Genomic DNA, 13615 nt, shown 5'->3' with positions numbered 1-13615 from the left:
CACCCCATTATGTCCTCATCCTCAGTGGAGGAGTCATTGGCAGCAGAGGAGTGAAGCAGGGCACAGCCTCCATTCTCAGTCCCTCTTAGCATCTGTCACCTGTTTGAGGTGACAAATCTCTTTGGAAATTCCTTAGGGTGAACCATTTTAGAAAGAAAATAACCAGATACTTGTAAGGTGGGCCCTCTTTGTGACAGACCAAAGCTCCATGACCCTCTTGGCTCAGGTCCTCTGTGAATGTTTCATTCTGACCAACCGCTTTTGTCTTTGAGCACATTCTGGCTTTGGCTGAGTCCTTAGTGCAGACCACAGTGGGCGTCCTGGTTTGTTGGACTCAGTACACTGCTCATTTGTCCAACAGAGGAATTATTTTCTTCCCCTTTATGGGTCCAAATAGAAGAATTAGAAGTTTAGGGAGCCATGTCACATAGGTGATAGCCAAATGCAACCTTCCATTCAACAGACAGTGATTCATAGAACCTCCGATTCAGAGCTAGAAGGGAGCTCAGAAGCCATCCACACCCTCCCTGTCATTTTACAGATGAGGAAACTGAAGCCCAAGGAATGGGAAGTGGCTTGCCCAAGGTTCCAGTGGTAGGTCAGAGGATCACACAATTGAGAGCTTGAAGGACTCTCAGAGGCCACCTAATTTGACACCTTCATTTTACACAAAAGGAAACACATTTTATGACTGATCAACACAATGACCAACCAAAATTCTACAGGACTAATAATGAAATATGCTCCCCACTTTCTGACAGAAAAGTGGCAGCCTCAGGGCAAACTGACATATCCACTGGGACATGGCCAATGTGGGACTTTGTCTTGCTTGACTACGTATATTTGTTACAAGGCATTTTTTTAAAAAGTTTTTCTTTCAATTTTTTTTGGGGGGCAGGTGGGTAGAATGAAGAAGGAAACCAGGAAAAGAGGGCCATGAAGCATTCTTTCATGTATAGAAGAAAACAGAAGGACAGAAGGGATCATGTAGGACAACTTTGGATGTTCCATGTTGAATTTATTATTTATTTAAAAAGAAAAACAATCTGCACATAACAGACATTCACAGTTTTGTGTGCAATCCTTTATTCTATTAGGAATATGGGACGCTTATTTATTTGGTGTTCATTTTTTTAAATTTTATTAATTTATTTTGATTTATCAACAATCACTTCCATATGCTTTTGAGTTGAAAGTTTTTCTCCCCCTTCCTCCCCCCCCCAAGATGGTGCACAATCTGATATGGGCTTTACATTTACATTCCTATTAAACATATTTTCACATTAGTGAAGTTGTAAGTAAAAATTAAAACCAATAGGAGGAACCATCAGAAAGAGGAAACAAAACTCAACAGAAGGTAAAAATAAGTGATAGTGATTCGACTTCCATAGTTCTTTCTTTGGATGTGGACAGCATTTTCCATCCCGAGGCCTCTGGAGATGTCTTAGATCCTTGTAATGCTGAGAAGGGTTCAGTTTAACAATATTAGTCATTGCATAATGTGGCTGTTATTGTGTACAAAGTCCTCTTGGTTCTGCTCACTTCACTCAGCATCAGACCATATAAGTCTTTCCAGGTTTTTCTGAAGTCAGCCTGTTCATCATTTCTTATAGCACAATAGTATTCCATTACATTCATATACCACAACTTGCTCAGCCATTCCCCAATTGATGGGCATCCTCTCAATTTCCAATTCTTTGCCACCACAAAAAAGCTGCTATGAATATTTTTGTACATGTGGGTCCTTTTCCCATTTGTTTGATCTCTTTGGGATATAGCCCTAGAAGTGCTATTGCTGGATCAAAGGGTATGCACATTTTTGTAGCCCTTTGGGCATAGTTCCAAATTGTTCTCCAAAATGGTTGGATCATTTCACAACTCCACCAACAATGTATTAGTGTTCCAATTTTCCCACATCTTCTCCAACATTTATCATTTTCCTGTTTTGTCATGTTGGCCAATCTGATAGGTGTGATGTGGTACCTCAGAGTTGTTTTGATTTGCATTTCTCTAATCAATAACGATTTAGAGCATTTTTTCATATGAGTATAGATGGCTTTAATTTCTTCATCTGAGAACTGTCTGTTCATATCCTTTGACCATTTATCAATTGGGGAATGGCTTGTGTTCTTATAAATTTGTCTTAATTCTCTATATATTTAGAAATGAGGCCTTTATCAGAGAGACTGGTTGTAAAAATTCTTTCCCAATTTTCTACCTTCCTTCTAATCTTAGTTGCATTGGCTTTGTTTGTGCAAAAACTTTTCAATTTAATGTAATCAAAATTATCCATTTTGCTTTTCATAATGTTCTCTATCTCCTGTTTGGTCATGAATTCTTCTGTTCTCCATAGATCTGATAGGTAAACTATTCCTTGTTCTCCCAGTTTACTTATGGTATCAGCCTTTATATCTAAGTCATGAACCCATTTTGACTTTATTTTGGGGTCTATGCTAGTTTCTGCCATACTCTTTTCCAGTTTTCCCAGCAGTTTTTTTCAAAGAGTGGGTTCTTATCCCAGAAGCTGGGGTCTTTGGGTTTCAAATAATAGATTACTATAGTCATTGACTACTGTGTCTTGCATATTTAACCTATTCCACTGATCCACCTCCCTATTTCTTAGCCAGTACCAAGCAGTTTTGATGATTGCTGCTTTATAATACAATTTAAGATCTGGAATTGCTAGGCCACCTTCCCCTGCATTTCTTTTCATTAGTTCCTTTGATATTCTGGACCTTTTTTTTTCCAAATGAATCTTGTTATTATTTTTTCTAACTCTATAAAATAATTTTTGGTAGTTTGATTGGTATGGCACTGAATAAGTAAATTAGCTTAGGTAGGATTGTCATTTTTATTATATTAGCTCGGCCTACCCATGAGCAACTGATGTTTTTCCAATTATTTAGATCTGATTTTATTTGTGTGAAAAGTGTTTTGTAATTGTGTTCATAGAGTTCCTGGGTTTGTTTCGGGAGGTAGACTCCTAAATATTTTATAATGTCTACAGTAAGTTTAAATGGGATTTCTCTTTCTATCTCTTGCTGTTGGGCTTTGTTGGTAATATATAGAAATGCTGATGATTTATGTGGGTTTATTTTATAGCCTGCAACTTTGCTAAAGTTGCTTATTATTTCAAGTAGTTTTTTACTTGATTCTCTAGGATTCTCTAAGTATATCATCATGTCATCTGCAAAGAGTGATAGCTTTGTTTCTTCTTTGCCTATTCTAATGCCTTCAATTTCTTTTTCTTCTCTTATTGCTAAAGCTACCATTTCCAGTAAAATATTGAATAACAGTGGTGATGATGGACATCTTTGTTTCACCCCCGATCTTTCTGGAAATGCTTCTAGCCTGTCCCCATTACATATAATGCTTGCTGAAGGTTTTAGATATATGCTATTTATTATTTTAAGGAAGACTCCATTTATACCTATGCTTTCTAGTGTTTTTAATAGGAATGGGTGTTGTATTTTATCAAAAGCTTTTTCTGCATCTATTGAGATGATCATGTGGTTTCTGTTGGTTTTGGTGTTGATATGCTCAATGATGCTGATAGTTTTCCTAATATTGAACCAACCCTGCATTCCTGGTATAAATCCTACCTGGTCATAGCATATTATTCTTGTGATAAGTTGCTGCAATCTATTTGCTAGTATTTTGTTTAAAATTTTTGCATCTATATTCATTAGAGAAATTGGTCTATAATTTTCTTTCTCATTTTGACTCTTCCTGGTTTAGGTATCAACACCATATTTGTATCATAAAAAGAATTTGGTAAGACTCCTTCTTCACCTATTTTCCCAAATAGTCTATATAGTATTGGAATTAATTGTTCTTTAAATGTTTGATAGAATTCATGTAAATCCATCTGGCCCTGGAGATTTTTTCCTAGGGAGTTCATCAATGGCTTGTTCAATTTCTTTTTCTGAGATGGGTTATTTAAGTATTTTACTTCCTCTTCGGTTAATCTGGGCAATTTATATTTTTGTAAATATGTATCCATTTCACTAAGATTGTCAAATTTGTTGGCATATAGTTGGGCAAAATAATTCCTAATTATTGTTTTAATTTCCTCTTCCTTGGTGGTAGCTTCACCCTTTTCATTCTTGATACTAGTAATTTGGTTTTCTTTCTTTTTTTTAATTAAATTAACCAAAGGTTTATCTATTTTATTGGTTTTTTCATAAAACCAGCTCTTAGTTTATTTATTAGTTCAATTTTTCTTAATTTCAATTTTATTAATTTTTCCTTTGGTTTTCAATATTTCTAATTTGTGTTTAGTTGAGGATTTTTAAGTTTGTTTTTCTAGTTTTTTTAGTTGTATGCCCAATTCATTAATCTCCTCTTTTTCTATTTTATTGATGTAAGCATTTAGAGATATAAAACTTCCCCTAAGAACTGCTTTTGCTGCATCCCATAAGTTTTGGTATGTCGTCTGATTATTGTCATTCTCTTAAATGAAATTATTGATTATTTCTACGACTTGTTGTTTGACCCAGTCATTTTTTAGGATTAGATTATTTAGTTTCCAATTATTTTTTAGTCTATCTTTCCATGGCCCTTTATTACATACAATTTTTATTGCATCATGATCTGAAAAGGATGCATTTAATATTTCTGCCTTTTTGCACTGGATTGTGAGGCTTTTATGCCCTAGTACACGGTCAATTTTTGTGTATGTGCCATGTTATTTGGTGTTTATTAAGCTCATAAGTGAATAGCCAGATGAGAAGTAAAAGAAGCCCTGCTTACAAAGAACTGAGCACCTTTCAGATGAATCCATCATTCCTCTGCCTTCCAAATTTACTCAGACTTTCCTGTTAAGTCTAGATGCTCCATGGTAGTACTGAGAACACCGACTTTGGACTCATAGTATAGAAGCTCCCTGAGGGCAAGACTATTTTGTTTTTGTCATTGATTCGCCAACATTTCTCCCTAAAACAAAGGCTCACTTTTTCTAAACATCAGTATTCGTCTAGGGATATGGCTGTGTGTTGTGGTGTTAGCATTAAAGTCTCCGAAGAATTGAAATTGGGGATTACCCAATGGACAATCAAGAGACATCTTGTGAGCACGAATAGACTAGAATCCATTGCAAACAGAAGTGTTTTAAAGGAAATTAGCAAAGAAATGAATAACTGAAAAAAACGATATGGGCTGGTCACATAGCAAAAGTCTTCACCAATAAGCAGCTCTCATGCCTCTAGAACATAAGAGATGGCCTCCAGCTTCTCCAAGGGACCATTCCTTATGGGAGAGCATGGCTAACAAGGTGCACAGGACAGGCATCTAGATGGCTTGGCATCTGAATCACTGAAGAGATGAGAACATCAGTCCCTTTGATGTGCCCAGCTCCTACAACAATGCTTTCCTTACAGCTGTGAGAATACTGGCTCTACAGTCAGAGGACCCAGGTTCAAATCCCATCTACCTAACCAAAGGTCACACCTAAATTACTTAATTTTTTGTTTTACTTTGTAAAAAAATCCAGGGTGATTGGTTTTTTTATTATAATTTTGAAAATTTTGCATGATTATTCTTCTAAAGTTCCAGACTAGACTAATGAAGTTCAGTTCTCACTTAAGAACTCTGGAATTGATTGTGTGACATGGGAGACACTGGCACAGGATCGCCCAGATGGCATGCTCACATCAGAAAAGGTGCTGTGCTCTATGAGCAAAGCAGAATTGAAATAGCCAAGAGAAACACAAGGCATGCAAACTTAGAGAATCCACTCCAAAGGGTCACACAGACTATTTGTGCCCGATCTATGGCAGAATATTCCGAGCTTGTATTGGTCTGATCAGCCACAATTGGACACACTAAAACTTGACTCTAGCATGGTGATGCCATTTTGGTCCTTTTTGAAAATGAAGGACAACAACTATTTGTGAAAGGCTGGGTGTGATCCCCATCCTCCAACTCTGGTTATAGTTGTGGGATTTAGCCCATGCAATAACAAGGTGTTAATGAGAGATTAAATTAACTGGAAAGATGTCTCTTTATTAAGGAATTACACAAAGATCAAATTAGAATATTGATTTAAAACACTTTGCAAATCTTAAAGTGCCATGCATATTATTATTATCATTATTACTATTATTATTATCCTGCAATCCCCAGCTCTCCAGTGTGGAGATTCCCTGAGTCTTCTACTGTCTTCTGATGAGCTCAAGCAGTGTTTATAGAGCAATCTAGGAGTATGCCAGTAAATGTTTAACAGCTTGCTATCTGGGGAGAAATACTGTAGGTACACATGCTTTTCAGTTTAATCTGCATGATTATTAACACTTAAATCTAGACAATCAACAAACAATAACTCAAGCCCTGTTTATAGTGATTATGGTGATTGCTTCTTTCTGAGGTGAGCAAATACTCACATTAAAAATGAACAATCATCTTGCCAGGTGATGGGTGAACACCTTACTCTGCTGAGAAAAAGTGAGACCGCCATTTCCAGGACTTTGAATGGCTAAGTTGTGGGAAATTCAAAAGGCTCAGAAATACTTTGTAGAGGAGAGCCCTTGGGGGAAGCAATCAGTCCTGGGAAGGGGATTTGTTCCTCCTTTTCCTTCTTTCAAATTTCCCTGTATTTCTTAAAAGATCATCCTTCTAGTCTTCTAGATTCCTAACCTTGGCATTGTCCCAGAATCCTCATCTTCTCTCACCTCCCACATATCCAATCTGCAGCCATCTCTTGCTGCCTCTATAACCACCATATCTCCGGCATCAAACACTTCTCTTCACTCACACATCTATCACTAGAGTTCAGGCACTCATTGCCTCTCACCTGGATTATTACAATGGTCTCCTAAATGGTCTCCCTTCCTCAAGTCTCTTCCTACTCCAGTCCATTCTACAACTTGCTACCAAAATGGTTTTCTGAGCACAGAACTGACCATGTCAGCCTCTTGTTCAATCAATTCCAGTGGTTGTCTATGCCCTCTAGGATCAAATAAAGCTCCTACAATGAGAGCTTGCTCCAGCTTATATTCGAGCCTCATTGAATATTCCTCTTCAGCTCAGGTATCACCATCTACAGGAAGTCTTTCCTTTTCCCCCAAATGCTAGTCCCCTCTCTCCTTTCCTCTCTCCCTCCCTCTCTCCTTCTTTTGGATTAAACTATTTTGTGTATATACTTTATATTTATTCTGTATGTATACATCTGTATCTATATATAACACCTCTTTGTTCCCCCTCTTCCCCCCATTAGAATGTAAGCCCCTTAAGAGTAGGGATTATTTTATTCTTTATGCTTGTATGCTCAGCATCTAGCACAGTGCTGGCAGGTAAGTGCTTAATAATGTATGTTGATTGGTTAATTTGCCAAGTGGGACACATTTTGACTTACAGAGATGCTATACCTTGTGATGAGAAAGCCCAGGCTAGCAGCTGGGTAACCCATCTGGCAGAAATGCTGTGCCCTGTGATTAGCAAACAGAACTGTCATCAGACACAGAAGGCTACCCAGAAGGGAGAGATCTGAGAGGACTCCATGAAGAGAGAAAGGACGTTGAGGCCCTGTGGTACCAGGAATTGTGAGCTGCCTCTGCAACATATGTATCTTATGTGTATGTCTCATTAATATTGCACATTAAGTCAATTCTTCTCAAGGATGTGTGCATATTTGTGGGAGAGTGTGCATAAGTTTAATAGGGAGAATGATTTGTAGCTATGGCTTTTACTATGCCATCTTAGCAAATGCCTCTGCTAAGAGCTATTCCTATCCATTGGCTAATTGTCAAAGGAAAGCACACTGGTGGGGGCTCATCAGCTCTAACTTTAGAAGGGTGGCCCCATGGGGGCACGTCCTAGAACCTGAAGATAGCAGCCGCCCTTGGGGACCGACACTGCAAGTGTAGTACAAGTACAACAATGAAGTAGCCCAGGGTGGGGGTGGGGGACAGGGACTATATTTACATGTGTGTATGTGTGTGTGTGTGTGTGTGTGTGTGTGTGTGTGTGTGTGTGTGATAAATGCATTTGTTATGAGACCTTGAGCAAATCTCTTCCACTAACTGAGCCTCAGTTTCCTTATCTATAAGATGGGACAACTGCATTAAATAAGCTCTAAAGTCTTTTCAGCTCTGCATCTATTGCATGTGTATGGGGAGGTGGGTGGGGTCAATGGAGTGAGGTCATATGTATAAAAGAATAAGCTAAAAGAGATCTTTAAAACTTGTGTAAGTTTTACTCTCTCATTTTGCAGATGAGGAAACTGAGGTCAAGAAAAGCAGCCTTGACTCAATGCAAAGAGTTCTGGAGTTGCAGTCAGAGGATCCTGAATTGTTATTTTTTCCCCCCTAGGAGACCACAGGCCCTACATGAGCTGCTCCCCAGAGATAACCTTTTGGTTTGACCACGTATACAACGCATATCAATACAATGGATTAAAAAACATGTCACTTACAGGTAGATATACTTATGTACATACGCAATTTCTCAAATATTCACAAAATATTGAGTGCATGATTGAATTGGATCAGTGAGTTAAAACTGTAATTTTTAGTAAGGAGAAAATAAGTCGTACACTGTGCTTTTTTTTTTAATTTGAGGAAAAGAGGGAAGAAGAGGAAAAAAGATGTGAGAAGCTTGGCTAGATAGCAATTAGGTTAAATCCATGAGGTCTCACTGTGGTAAAGTGAAAGAAAAGGGGATCATGAGAAAGAAATTGCTGATGGAGGGAAAGCGTTTCTGTATCTCCCTTTAAGATCACCCTCCACTCAATTTTTTTGGGGGGATAGAGAGCAAATTTGAATTTCTCAGGATAGAAGTAGGTATGCCCATGAATCTCAAGTCACATAAGGCTTTCCACAATGGCAGAATTGTACTCGGTGTAATCTACAAAAAAGGCCGTTCAGTGAACTCTGGAGTGAATGAATGTAAACTGTCTGGGTTCCCACAGCTCCTCCACACGGCACTGGGTGGGGGAGTGGGAATGAGAAAGGATATTGTGGTGAAAATGCCAGAGGTGGTCTCATTGGATTCACTTGATCTGGAAAGCCCTAAAATAGGCTTTCTAATTTAGCCTAATTGGGGATAGTTAACAAAAGCAGTCAGAAGTGTTCACAAAAATATCTTTGTTTAGCAAGCTCAAATGATGATGAGCTAAAAAGAAAACAGATCTGGGCATTAGGAGGATCCGGAAATTAAACAGTGGAGTCAGTAGGCCAACAGATAAACACTCACAAGGCAAGAATCTGCTGACCCACATTTTGGGTGTCCAAGCACCTGAATGGAGCTCACTTACTTTGATGTCAACTTAACAAGCATTTATTAAGCAGCTACTGTATGCTAGCAACTGCACTAAGTACTGTATCTAGACTTGGAAGGTACCTCAGAGATCAGTGAGTCCAATCCTTTCATTTTACAAATAAGGAAACTGAGGCCCAATGAGTTTAAGTGGCTTGCCCAAAGTTACACAGCTGGTAATGTCAGAAGTAGAATTTGAACCCAGCTCTTCCTGACTACAAGTTCTCAGTTCTAATCGCCACACCAGGCTGCCTCTCATAGACCAGTTAATGTTTGTGAAATTTGACAATGTTTAGGGATAGAGGTTGGACCCGTGATTTCAGTGGTGTAGTGAGCTGTGGTGGAAGGAGAGGGGAAGGAGGGAGCCCAGCTGGCCACCTCCTCTATACCCTATAGTCTTAGAGAGTTGCTAAGGGCACTAAGAGGGTAAGCGACTTATCTAGGGTCACACTACCAATGTGTGTCAGAAGCAGATCTTTCTGACCCAGGGACCGGCTGCCCACTCACTACACTAGGTTATCTCTCTGGTGATTCAAAGATACATCTGAAAGAGCCCCTGCCTAGAGGGAGCTTGCTAGTCTTCCTGACTCCTAGATCCAGTTCTCTAACTACTAGGCAACACTACCTCTCCAAATATTCATCCATCCATCCACCCATCCATCCATCCATCCACCCATCCATCCATCCATCCATCCATCCATCCATCCATCCACCCATCCACCCATCCATCCATCCATCCATCCACCCATCCACCCATCCATCCATCCACCCACCCATCCATCCATCCATCCATCCATCCATCCATCCATCCATTCATTCACTCAGTTATTTTAAGACTGGCTTTCCCTCATCACCCCCAGGCTGGTACTCAGGGCTACTCACAACCTCATCCCACTACCAGAAGCTCTAACCTTCTCCAGTTGTGACCTAGGCACCACTCCTTAGGCATCCTGGCAGCCTCCTGCTTCTGGGAGCCCCCATGATGATGCCCCACTTCGAGCTGATATTAAATTGCCATAGCCTGTTGCCAGTTGGAACTCCTGCACTCAAGAGACAAGCCAGCCCCAGCCCCCCTGGTAGCTGGGATTAAGGGTATGGATCCCCACACTTGTCCTCTCCACGCATTTAGCAAACCTTTTTTTGCACTTAATAGTGTTTTATTTTTTTTTCCAATTAAATGTAAAGATAGTTTTCAACATTCATTTTTGTAAGATTTAACAAGCATTTATTAAGAGCTTACTGTGTTCAAGGCAGTGAGGATAGAAAAACAAAAACAAAAAAAGAAAAACATCCCCTGGGCTTAGAGTGCTCATATTTTACTGGGCAAAGGGCAGGGAACACACAATATGTTCATAGATGAATAAATGCAAAGCATGTGCGAGCTTATACAAACGAATTTCAAGAGCAATCCTCTGCCTGATGCATACGAGTGCCAAAGAGAAATACTGGCCTTTGCACAGCTCAGGCCTCTACCAACAAAAGAGAAAGTAGGGGAGAATTGCAGTATCCATCTCCTGAAAATTGGAAAATCAGCCTTTGGTTTAAGGTCCAGTCCTGCAGTCCCCAAGCTCCACCTTCCTGAAGAAGGGAGTGCAGAGAGGGCATCAGATGGGAACTATTGTGGAGAGTCTGTGGAAAAACTCTGGCCAACAAATTCATCTATGGGACAGCTGGGTAGTACAGTGGATAGAGCACCAGACCTTGACTCAGGAGGACCTGAGTTCAAATGTGACCTCAGACATATAACATTCATTAGCTGTGTGACCCTGGGCAAGTCACTTAGCCCCATTGCTTAGCCAAAAGAAAGAAAGAAAGAAAGAAAGAAAGAAAGAAAGAAAGAAAGAAAGAAAGAAAGAAAGAAAAAAGAAAGAAAGGAAGGAAGGAAGAAAGAAAGAAAGAAAGAAATTCTTCTACATTGTCTTCCATTCCAGAAGATGTTTTTGAACAAGTTGCCAGCTTGTGTCTGCCTCGATTTATACATTCATATCATTCCAGTTCTTTCCTTTGTTTCTCGGCACCTCTGGACTGATGTGCCACCTTCCATGGGCCCTATGTAACTGATGGATTAGACCATTATTTGCCCAACAGGCTTCCTTTGTGAAATTAGGATTCAGACCCCTTCCTGCCTCCTGGGGCCACAGTTGTGATCTCATTCACCTATAGCTTGCACATCAAAACAAAAATGGTGACAGATGATATTCCATGGTTTGCCATGTAGGCAAAAACCAACAGCCAACATTTGAAACGATGAGTTTCAGGGCAGACTGGCTGGTGTAGCCATCCGTGGCTACCTACTGTAGGCTAAAAGACACCCCCAGTGAACACTGCTCAGGCCTGGGAAGGCCCAGTGGAAAACCCCTTGTGTGTCAAATCCCTGTTATTGATGTTTATGGGGAAGCCTTCTAATTCCAACGGACCCCTGCTGCTCCTTTAGAAACCTGGGGGATTGTTAACATGGTGAGCGAGAGTTCATGAACTCTGCCTGTACGAATGCAAAATCCCCAGGTCATTGATATGGAGGGGGCCCACATTCCTCTTTCTTTTGCTTCCCATTCCTCTCCAATCATATTTTAATGATTGAAAATTAAAAAAAAAATAAAGCAAACAGAGGCTGGCAGGCTTTCTACATCCCAGTCTTAAAGCGTTAGACACTTGTGAGATTTTTCACAAAGCCCATTCCCCCTTTCCTCAAAGTAGTCATTTAGGAACAAATAACTCCAGTTTCTCTGATATGCTAAAGGAGGCATTTCACAACTCTTTAGTGGTTTACATCAATGGCATGTCTAGCAGTGGAGCAAATAAGAGCAGCCATTTGGAAACTGATCAGAGTCTGTAGTTGAGACTTGTTGTCATGCAAAATTAAGAAGATACCTTGAAAGGAACAACTGCGACCTTAGATTTACTGTTAAGACAGCCCCTTGCATACATTTGGCTTGTAAATCCCGCACGTTTTGCCCAGAGGGTATTGGCTCCAGGAAACCGGAGCAGTAAATGGTTCCTGACTGGTGGCTGCTTTCACTTTGACCTGTTTGATGGAAAATTAGTCAGCTGGATAAGAAAACAGAACAGTCTGGAACCTGGGTGGGTGGGTGGTGGGGGCCTGGGGCTTGGAGAGAGGGGAGGTGGGTGCTGAACATTCTTCTTTCTAACGTATTTTTTTTTACATTACAGTAATTTCCCCATCCCCAATGGCAACAACAATAAAAACCAGTTAAGAGAATTCATATGGCATATGCAGCCCTGTACCTCCATGCCTCCCGCGTCTCTGGTGGCAAGAGGGAAGGTGGTTTGATTGTCTGATTCCTGTGACTGTTACTGGCTTTTCAATGAGTGCATTTCCCTCACAAGGCAGAAACAGTTTCTCTCTTCTCTTAGGCTCCCCTCTTCTTTTCTGCCTTCAATGGACAGCTACCACATTCACATTACTGAGTAAAGGTTGGGCTCCACAGCTTTGCAAAGAGGCAGCCTCTTAGTACTTTGGCCAAGGAACGAAGAAGCCTTGAAATGTCAAAGAAGCCCCTCTTTTTTAACTGAAGGAACATGGTCTAATCTCTTCCCGTCTTTGGTCAGAGTTGGGCTGATCCAGAGAACAAGGCGCATTTACTTTATCACCGCCGTCATCATGGCAGCTAACATTTACATAGTGACTACTATGTGCCAGGCACTGTGCTAAGTGCTTCACAATTACTATCATTTTTGATCCTCACAACAACCCTGGGAGGTAGGTGCTGTTATTATTCTCATTTTTACAGATGAGGAAACTGAGGCAAACAGGGGCTAAGTGATTTGGTGAGGGTCACACAGCTAGTATCTGAGATCAGATTTGAACTCATGTCTTTCAGATCCTAGATTTCTGGCTACAAGGGACTTGGGAGCTCATCTAATGCAGCCCCCTTATTTGACAGACAAGAAAACTGAGGTCCTGAAAGAAGTGACTTACTCAAAGTCCCACAGATACAAAATGGTAGGGGCAGGATTTGAACCCATATCTGGGGCTCTTTTCGCTCTGATGCTGCGTCCTTTGAGGGCTATTTTCCCTGGGGTGCTAGGACTCTTGATGTGGCTGTGTGGACCCCTCTCACGTGCTCTCTGGGAAGCCAGGGAAGGGCAGAAACCACATTCCCTCAACTGGCTGTTTCTCTCCATCTTCCTTTTCTTTTCCACTCCCTCTCTTCTCTTCTTTTCTTTAACACAGTTCCCATCTGGTAATGAATTCTGCTTTTCTTCAATGCTAATAATAATTTTAAAAACTTGATGGTGCTTCCATTGTGAGTACAGAACATAGCCAGTGCTGAAAATGAAGCTACTTTATGCATTGATATTTCAACACACTTATTTATACACATAGTCTATTCTTCCTTTA

Source organism: Phascolarctos cinereus, unplaced genomic scaffold (assembly GCF_003287225.1).
Source record: "Phascolarctos cinereus isolate Bilbo 61053 unplaced genomic scaffold, phaCin_HiC Scaffold_1;HRSCAF=81, whole genome shotgun sequence".
Lineage (NCBI taxonomy): Eukaryota > Metazoa > Chordata > Mammalia > Diprotodontia > Phascolarctidae > Phascolarctos > Phascolarctos cinereus.
The sequence above is the reverse complement of the archived record's forward strand: the minus strand, read 5'-3'. Positions refer to the sequence as shown.